At 38.1% G+C, this 10456-nt stretch overlaps 1 long non-coding RNA gene across 3 annotated transcripts in view; it reads left to right on the plus strand.

Moving 5' to 3' along the window:
* The window catches only part of LOC122471063, a 63272-nt gene extending 53347 nt beyond the window's left edge, over nucleotides 1-9925 (plus strand). The window contains exons 3-4 of one of the 3 annotated variants that reach the window (XR_006294096.1): nucleotides 8575-8674; nucleotides 9076-9925. This is a non-coding gene — a long non-coding RNA (uncharacterized LOC122471063). The remainder of the gene's footprint in view (nucleotides 1-8574; nucleotides 8675-9075) is intronic. The other 2 variants (XR_006294092.1, XR_006294087.1) reach the window with 2 other exon arrangements.
* Nucleotides 9926-10456: the final 531 nt, after the last annotated feature.

Raw genomic sequence — 10456 nt, forward strand, 5'->3', positions numbered from 1 at the left:
TGCAGTTTCTTTTAACAGCACAAATATGTTTGATAAATGCTAGTTTTATATATGTGATTTATGGCATACGAATATGATCTCTTGCTAGCTGTTTTCAAATGTCTGTTCTCTTCATGCTAATTGAAATCTAAATGGGAAAATAAAACCAAAAAATCTAGAATAGTTATCTTAGGACAAGTGTTTACAGCCCTTTAAGCCGTTATCTACATGATGAATTGCACAGGAAGGAGCCACAGCCATTGAATGCAAAGTAAGAGGTTTCTGCAACGGTTACATTTTATAATTCCCCCTTGATACTTAATTCCTGGTGTGAAAAAAAAAAACTTTTGGCTCTTTATTAGCTAACTTGAATATATTTTGTGGTCTATATGAAGTAAATTCTTCCAGGAGTTTATAATCCAGAAAGTATACTTGGTACTTTGAAACCTCTTCAGAGTCATGTATTGTTATTTCATCCAGGATTACACTTTTTGAAAGGAGCGTGTTCCCAAGTTAACTGTTCTGTGGGTGCCAGAGAGAATGAAAGCTAACTCAGGGAACTGACAAGAAACTTGGAATAAGCAGCCTTTTTTTTTAAATCCCAGGTCTTCTTAAATAAATTTTATAACAACCTTGGAAAAGTAATTTAACATCCTTTTCCCAATTCATGAAATAGAGGAGGATTGCACTTCGTTTACAGGAAAAAAAATTTGTGACACTCAAAAATGTTGATAATATAAATTGGGATGAAAATAAAAACTGTGTCATGTCTTACACCTTTTAAAAAGTTAGAAATTGTCGAAAATTATGTAAGAAATTAATTTTTAGTCTTTTCCTCTGTTTGTGTTACATTGGGGATTTCTGGTTACAAAAGAATCATAAACTTTGAAAACTGGAAAAACCTCAGAAATAATCTATTTTACAAATGAAGAACTTAAGATCAAAGTAAGTAAAATGGCATGTCCGAATCCTGCTGAAGTTACCCTTCTTAGCACTCAGGTAAGACTGAAAATCATCATCACGCACCACTGTGCCTTCTCGGAGCAAACCCCACTTTAGCCTTATGATGTGAAGTTTGACATGGAAGACGCTTCCACATTCTTATTTGACAATGACTTTCTGGCAGTAGTTGGTCGGTCTGGGGATATTGATGATGATGATGATGATGATGATGATGATGATGATGATGATGGAGGAGGTGGAGGAGGAGGAGGAGGGGAAAAAGAATGAATGAATGAAAGAAAGAAAGAAAGAAAGAAAGAAAGAAAGAAAGAAAGAAAGAAGATGGAGGAGGGGGAGGGGGAAGGGAGTAGGAAAAGGAGAGGGGAAGGAGGGGGAAGGGAGGAGGAAAAGGGAGAGGAGGATGGGGAGGGGGAGGAGAAGAGGGAGAAAGAGAAGGAGAAGAAGGAAAAGGAGAAGGAGAAGAAAGAGAAGAAAGTGATGAAAACAGCCATCACTTACTTGTTCAGGGGTCACTATAAGCCCTTAGTTAAAGGGTTTACTTTGAAGTCCTTAGGATGCATAAATTTGTTTAATTCTCACAGTGCTCTGGGATTGCTACTATATTATTTATATTTTCCAAATGGAGAGACTGAAATAGGTTCAGTACTTTATCAAAGATCAGACATCTGGGAATGGGCAGAGCTATAATTCAGGGTGGTTCCAAAGCCTGTGTACAATATATGAAGCCCCAAGTTAAGGCAGTCAGGACAAACTCCTTAGAAGATGAAGCAGTATTATGAAAAAAAGATACATACTACTGTATTCTGAAGTGCTTAGCACTTTATTATTTTTATTCTTGCTTTCTTTCATTTAACCAGTATTGATGACCACCTCCTCTGTGCCAGGCTCTAGGTTCTATGGGGGCTTACAAGCAGTGAAAAAACACAACAAACGTGGGCCCCATCCTAACAGAACCTACATTCTCATGGAGAGAAGCAGAAAATATACAAACAAACAAATAAGTATGCAATAGTTGTAAGTACTCTGAAGGAAAGTATCACATGCAGTGCCAGAGATCTCTCTCTGTTGGGAGGGGACATAGAGGTTGAAGTTTGAATGGTGAGAAGAGACAGCCACACCAGGATCTAGGATGGGAGAGTTCTTGGCCCCAGAAACCAGTTATGGCAGAGGCACAGTGGCAGAAAGGCACTTGTAGTTGAGGCACAGAAGGCAGCTCTGGAACTGTAGATTCATAGTTCCATAGTTCCAACTATGGCTGGGAGGGAGAGTTGGAGGAGGGAGGTGAGTATGGAGAGACAGCTGGGCCAACGAATTTGGGTTTTATTTGAAGTCACTGGAGGGAGCCACATGATTTGATCTATGCATATCTATTCTCAGAGATAGGCTCATATTTTCTGTGAGAACTAGACAGTAGATATTTCAGGTTTAGTGGACTCTCTCACGTGGGCACCACTGTCACTGCTCAGTTCTGCAGCTGTGGTGTGAAAGTAGCCATGGGTGACACATAAATGAATGAATATGGCTGTGTTCCAGTAAAACTTCATGTACAGAATAGTTTGCTGACCTCTCTTCTAAAAGATCACCTGCGCTGCTATGGAGATAGGACGAAGATCTGACAATTATAAAGAGTGAGAATCCTCTGTGTAGTTCAGACAGACATACTCTCAGAGCAGGGTCATGTTCAAAGAAAAGCCAATCCCACTCCAAAACACACCTGTAAAGCAGTCGTAAATCTTTGAAGAGGTGCCTCAAAAAGAATGTCAAGGAAGATTTCCTTTCCTTCCTCATAATAGACAAGCCCTCCTAAAATCCTTATTTATCATCGTTTTCCCCAATCTCATACATAGCGCTGTCACGTAGACTTTTCTTCCTCTCTCCAAACTCACCAAATCCAGCCCACATCGACTCTAATCTTCTCCTCCTTAGTTCTTCAGAACCTACTATTTCCTTTTATGCCAACAGTTTTCGGTTTTCATTGACTCCACTTTGTAAATCATCCATAATCCTCACCGTGTCTACCTTTTCTCCTTTCATGTTTTAATTTACATTGACTATAAATCTAATTAATCCCTTGAAAACAGCCTTGACTTCCTTGTTACTCCTTGGCAACATTGTTTTTACCAGCAAAATCCCAGACTTGGTTTAAACCCAACTATCTTACACTGACTTCCTGAGCTCTGTCTGGATCCATGACCGTGATGCCACCTGACAGTCCACCTGCCCCTAATCCCAGCACCTTCCCTCGTACAGCCTCCTTGTTCACTCTTTGAAAGAGCAGTTTTATGACTTTTCCTTTCTCTGCTACCTCTAATATCCCTTCATTAAGATTTCAGTGAATGACATTTTCACATATTAGTTGGAAAACAGAAGTTCTCGGAAGGCAACTTTTTTCCCCACCATTAAATCCGTCGAAACATTTCTCTCTTTATCCACATGTCCCACCTTCCCTTCTCTCCTGTGATAGTGGATGAAGGAGATAGTGGATGAAGGACTCCAGCTCCCATCAAAGGCAGGTCCTTCACCAGTGTCCTCAATCTCATCTTTTTCCACTTTGAGGATTTTATCCTGCAAATAATTCTCCCTGTCTTTGTTTTGTTTTGTGTTTTGCATTTCAGTGTTACATTCTCTTCTGGATTATTACCATCCACTTGCTTTAGTATTTCCTGGCTTAAGAAAACCCTTCTCTGGGCATACAGACCCGTATCTCCCTACAACTACTGTCCTAGTTCCCCTCGTCTCCATCCACACTGTCTTCACAACCCACTCCATTTGGGCTTCCATTGCCACCAATCTGCCGAAACTACTCTTGTTCAGGTCACCAGTGACTTTCATGATATGCAAGCCAATGGTCAATTCTCTAACACTGCTGAATTTTCTCTCTCAGAAATATGTGACATCATTCATCACTCCTTTCTTTAAAAAGTTCTCCAAAACATCACAATTTCATGGCTTTCTTTTTCTTACTTCACTGATACCTATGTATTTCAGTGTCTACATTGTCTTTTCCTTCTGTGCTCAGCACCTTAATATGTGGATCTCAGAGTTTGGTACTATGCCCTGTACATATCAGGATCCAAACCTCTCCCCTAGGAAATCTCATCTGATATTAAGGTTTTAATACCGTCTATATGTTCATGACTTTCGCATCTATATTTTCAGCCCAACGTCTCCAGAATCATGTGATCACCTATTTGACATCACCACCTCCTTCTCTAACAGGGAACCCAAATTTAGCAGAGCCCAAAGAAAACTCTTGTTGGTTTTATCACCTAATTTATTTCTGCTCTTACCTTTCCATCCACCCAGTTGCTCAAGACTAAAACCTAGAAACTAATGTTGACACTTCAATTAGCTTCAGTTTCCATATCTAACCCCATGCTGAGTTTTGTCAACTTTATCTCCAAAATATACCTGGTATTGATCCATTTTTCTTTTAACCTCTACTGTGATCTTCATATTCCATGTCACTTTCATCACAGCATGGGATGCAAAAATTTGCCATAAGTAATCATTAAAAAAACAAAAGCATGATTTCTTAGCAACCTGAAGCAGATCACATTTTGTTCCTATTCAACATCTTCCAGGGGCTTCAATTTCCCTTAGATTCAAATGAATAAAGTTGAAATCCTTCATCATAACCTACACGCACCCTATTCTCTCTCCACCTTCACCTCAATTTTTCTGCCTCTCATCCACTACATTCCAGCTAATAGGTACTGACTGTTTCACATCATTGTTTTATCTCCTTTTTGCCAAGGCCTCTTCAGATCACCCAATCTAATATAATTCATTCCCAGGTAATTTTTAACATCATTATTCTGTATTACTTTTCTAGGAACTTTTGATCATGTATGAAATGATTTTGTTTGCACAAGTACACAAGAGTGGGGCCTCATGTGTTTAGTTTCACCAGGACCTAGAACTGTCTCACACAACATAGGAACTCAATAAATATCTGTATAATACATGAGCCCTATTTCTTCTCCTTAATTCTCCAACAATACATCTTTCAGCTTTATCTTTAACCTGTAAAATAAAGGCCCAAGAATTGGTCAGGAATAAATAGACTTCTTGTCTGTGGGCAGAAACTAAGGCTAGTCCATGATTATATTAACATTTTATTCCAATAATTAATAAAAACCCACATCTATTGAGTTTTCTTATGTCTTTTATTTCTCTTTATATCATCTAATTTACCTTATGTATTATAATGGAAAGTGGGTTTTTTTTCCAATTATCCCCTCCTTGAGAGAGCATCCCTTCCTTATTCTGCAGTAATTCTGCTGGAACCCTGTGATCGGGTGGAATTGATCTTGCTTTCCTGGACCAAAGGCTGGACCCTTTGGACCCAAGACCTGGACAAAGTCCTCCTCCCTGGAAACCACAATTAGCTCAGGCTGGTCACATGATCAAAGCATGACTAATTGTTTCTAGGAATTTAAGAGTAGGAAAGTTGCTATATTTTTCTCTGACAGTTCTGGAATTTTATGGGATGTTATAGCTCATAGTACCAAAAAAAAAAAAAATGAGCTAGCCACTTTGTAACCATGTTCATAAGACCTGGCTACTGACCAGAAATGAAGCTAACCTAGGGAAAATAGTCATGAATGGTGTAAAGAAACAGAGGGAGAGCTATTGTTTGAGCACATGGATGCCATTTGAGTAAGTTAGCACTTACCATCTTTAGCACTTTTCCATAACTCATGATCGTAAATTCCTTTTTTGCACCTAACACTAATCTGAATTCCATTTCTAAAACCCTCATCCTATGAAGTCTTAACTAATTCAACTTTTCTTCTCATTTTACAGTTGGAGAAAATGAAGCTCAGAAAGGTTAAGAAACTTGTCAGAAAGAAATTTTTTTTTAATGTTTGTTTATTTTGAGAGAGAGAGAGAGAGGGAGAGAGAGGGAGAGAGAGAGAGAGAGAGAGAGAGAGAGAAAATCCCAAGCAGGCTCCTTGCTATCAGCACAGAGCCTAACATGGGGCTTGAACTCATGAACTGTGAGATCATGACCTGAGCCAAAATCAAGAGTTGGATGCTTAACCAGGTGCCCCCAGAATGGAAATATTTGAGCAAGCATTTCTGAATTCAAGTCCTATGCTCTTATTCATTACTATATTTCCAAATATCAGCAGACTCAGGAAATCTTCATGGATTATAGCTTGGAATTTCATATTCATAAACTACCCCTTTCAAAATTTGATTCTAATGGTAAATAGAATAGGTCTAATATGGACCAGAATTTCAATCATCCTGATAATATTTAAGAGTTTTTCTTCCACTTTAAATAAAATGTTTTATTAGATTTTTTTCCCCTTTGGTGTATATCCAAGTTTCTGCACAGGAAAAAACATATTACATTAGCATAATGTTTTGAATTTTATATTTGTTTTTTATTCTGATTTTCTCAATAACCATTATCTAGTCATGGAATGAAGCTCAATTAAATGATGGCATCTGAAGCAATTAAAAATTATGTGGAATTATGTAGATATTGAGATAAGGGTTCATAAAATTTATAAATCCATACCCACAATTGAAGTAAATGTGCAAAATTGATTACTAAGAGAGCATAGTATCTTTTAAGACAGTAAAATATATAAAAAAATATTCTCTCCTATATTGGTTGCTTTCCAAATTACACAGAATGAATATGAAAGACTAAAGGAATACAGGTAGAAAAAATAAAAAATACTTAAATTCTCATTTCATACTATTGGTAAGTATTCCAGAACGCACAAATAAGTAAAATCAACATTAGCTAATGCAGGAATAGGAACGAACAAACTAGAACATTCTTTCACTTAGAGGGGAGGTTGACAGAACTCAAAGTTTATGCATACTGAATTGCACCACACGAATGGCCTCATCATACATCATTTTGCTTTTTGTAGATGGTTCTACTGCCCACTCAGTTCATCAAATCAGAAAACTTTGCCATCTTAAGATTCCTCTCTGATTTGGGTTCAGCTTCCCTGTTAGAACCATTTCAGCTTGGCCTTCCTGTCTTACTGATCTTTTTTTTCAGCTTTAATGAGACACAATTAACAAACAAAATTGTAAGACGTTTTAAACGACAGTGTGATGATCTGATAGACCATTGTGAAAGGATAACCCCCCCATGAGTTATTTAATGCCTTCGTCACCCCACATATTTATCCCATGCCCTTTTGGTTTTGGTGAGAATATTGAAGCTCTGGTGTCTTAGTGAATTTCAACTGTACAATGCAGTGGTACCAACTGTAGTAATCAGGTGATATATTAGATCCTCAGATCTAACATATTCATCCTAGAGCTGAAAGTTTGTGCCATTTTACCAGCTTCTCCTGATTTCCCCCACCCCCTACTGATTCTTAAAAAGACTGGCCACTGCCCTCGTTCAGCATCTCTTGCTTGCTTGATAGTAGAGTCTCATCTTCTTATTAGGCTTTAGTAGGCTCTATTACAATCCAACCTCCATAAAGCTGCTAAGTGGTTATTTAAAAGCACAGAATTGACCATGTCACTTTAATGTTTAATACCCTTGAAATCTCTGTTATTTGAAGGATAAAGTTTAAAAATAGGTTCATCCAAGAAGCATTGATTTGTTAGTCACCTTACCTGGAGATGGGATTCAATGTGGAATAAAATATGGGTCTTCCCCTAAAGGAATGTGAACATAGGTGTGTGAGTGGGGGGAGGGGGGCTGTGGAGTCGCCCCACACCAGATCATTTCAATATAACATTGAAGGCATTACTACAGAGGGAACCCAGAGTGTAATGGAGCTCAGTGCAGGCAGATTTAGCATAGCCTAGATTTTCAGGAGGGTTTCCTGGAAGGAGGATGCCAGAGTTAAGGTCTAATAAATCATCCAGGCTCAGAAGGAAGGGGAGCATAAAAGGTTATCCAGGTAGATCTAGATCAGAAGAAACCATATCAAAGGATACAGCATAGCATTTCTCAATAACGGCAAGCAATTTAGTATTATGAAAACAAGAAATGTGAGGTAGGAGGTAGAGGTTCAGACGCGTGGAGAAGAAAGTAGAAATGAGGTATTATGAAGATCGCATGCACGACACAATCATTCAACAACTACTGATTGTTTACTGAAAGCTGCAATCAGGCAGTTGCTGAAGACGCAGAGTAAACCTTAAGTAACTAGAGTTGATAACATTGTATTGTAGACTTGAAATGTGCTAAAAGAATAGAACTTAAATGTTCTCCTCTCAAAAAAATAATTAAAAAGAGAGATAAATATAGGAAGTGATAGATAATTCCTAGAAGGAGGAAATCCTTCCACAAAGTACACGTACATCAAATCATCTCAGTGCGCACTTTAAATATCTTGTAATTGTGTCCGTTATACCTTAATAAAGCTGGAAAAAATGTGAAAAAAAGGGAATAAAACCTCCTTTCAAAGAACATGCAATCTAGCAGATGGCACCAGGAAATGCTGTTGAAGTTGTTATATTTAGTAGAACTTCTACACACAGAGCAAAGAATTCCAACTCTAGATCACTGCCCTGGTGTTTCATTGTTGGGGAGTCTCCTGAGATGGCTGGGGGTCCTTGTCTGGAGTTTCCTGTTACTGCCTTTAGCTGTTGCAGAAAAGACATGTAACATTTGGGCTGTGCCTGGGTCTCCCGCAGGGGGGCTGGCCCTTTCATCTGTCTTTGCAGAGTGTCATACAGTTAGTGACAGAGAATGGACCTGAATTCTCCAACACTCCATGGTTCTTCAAGGGATGAGGTAAGGTTCCTGCCCCTCTATCCACTACTTTCTCTGTTCTCCGACAAGTAGATGGATTACTAACCTCATTGGCTCAGAGTTAGAGAATGCTTGATTGGCCACATTTACTTATTAACTAAGCGTGTCTCATTGGTTTCCTACTCCATAAAGCTGGCTAGACAAGAAAGCCAACAGATATCTACTTTTGTCCTCCTTTTTTCTTCACATGTGAGCAGTGCTTGCCTTAGTTTCTTGTGGCCATCTGGTGGTACGATTCATTCCTGGGGAAGAACAGATTTTACTTGGGTCTAATTTAAGCCACCCACCTGCTCAGTTCAGTTTACCGAACATCTAGGTTTTGTGCTTTAGTGTAGTTAATAATTGAATGGCATTTTAATTTTGCTTCCATTTGTACCACTTAGGTATCCCATCAGAGAAGACATGAAGCCCTGGCAACACTCAGGTGTCCCTGGGAACTCTGGATAAAATCACATCTTAATGCCTTTGGAACCACGTCCTATACCTGTAAATGCTCCCCTGTTAGTGGGGAGTAATACAGAGATACTTGGTTTTAATTCTATTTACACTGATATAATTATATAACCCAGACAACTATACTGATGGCAGTCCATTATTCATCTGGCAAATTGTTTCATGTTACATGTGACTAATTTGATCATGATTTGTAATTTATGTGGGATTCTCCTCCCTTCCCCACTGCGATAACCTAACATAACCCATTTGAATTGAATCCCTGTGTGAACACCAGATCAAGTTCATAGACTATCCTCACACTTGTCAGAAGAGAAATATTTACCTGAAGGCCTTTTAAGGCATTTGAAGAATGGGAATCAATGCTTTCTCTTCTGGGCAAAACTGGTAAAAATTTGAGTAACTCTTTTATTACATGTAACAAAAGCTCTTGGACAGAGTTATTGTTAGACTCTATGGATAATTATCAAGGGAAATGCTAAGCTTCCTTCATTAAAGACTTGTAGAAGTTATCTTGGTGAGACAGAATTCTTGAAATAAAAAGCATTACTTTGATGAAATTCTGTGTTTCCCTTCGATACCATTATACTATGCCATATTAATATTTTTAAGACTATACTTGGTGTAACATTTACCACGAGAACTATAACTTACAAAAACTTGTTGTTCTCAAACATAAATAGTAATGGAATCTGTAATCTATATATACCCTCCCTGCTACAGTTAATGATGGCTCCATTACTTGAAGTGCTCAATAAACCAACTGTTTCATTATGCTGATGACGTGATCAACAAAACTGCTAACTTCACCAAATGTAAGGTTTATACATAAATGGAGACAGGCTGTGGATTCTAGTTGTTTTAGCTTCTTCACATCAATTAAGAAAAATCTTCACAGCCCCATGCATTTCTGGAGGAAATGTGTGTGTGTGTGTGTGTGTGTGTGTGTGTGTGTGTGTGTGTTTGTGTGTGTGTGTGGTGCAGGAGAGCGACAGTCACTATATTCCACAAGCCATTTATGCTGTACCGAAAATAAGAGGTCAGTTTTTGTATATAAAATACCAGTTTTACCTTTAATTGTTTTCTTGGAGAACATACCTGCCTTAGTTTTGTCTTTAATTTTTTATTTCTTTTCAGACAGTTCATCTCACTTTACAATTGTGTGGCAGCTTTGAAAATTTGTAGGTGGTTGTTAAAAATTTTACATTTCATTTCAGTTCCAAACCTCAAATAATACATAATTTTTTGTGGGTTATTATTATTCTGTAATTTAGCATTTTCTAAGGATTTGATGCTTTACAACTGTATGGG

This window comes from Prionailurus bengalensis, chromosome B1 (assembly GCF_016509475.1).
Source record: "Prionailurus bengalensis isolate Pbe53 chromosome B1, Fcat_Pben_1.1_paternal_pri, whole genome shotgun sequence".
In the NCBI taxonomy this organism is placed as follows: Eukaryota; Metazoa; Chordata; class Mammalia; order Carnivora; family Felidae; genus Prionailurus; species Prionailurus bengalensis.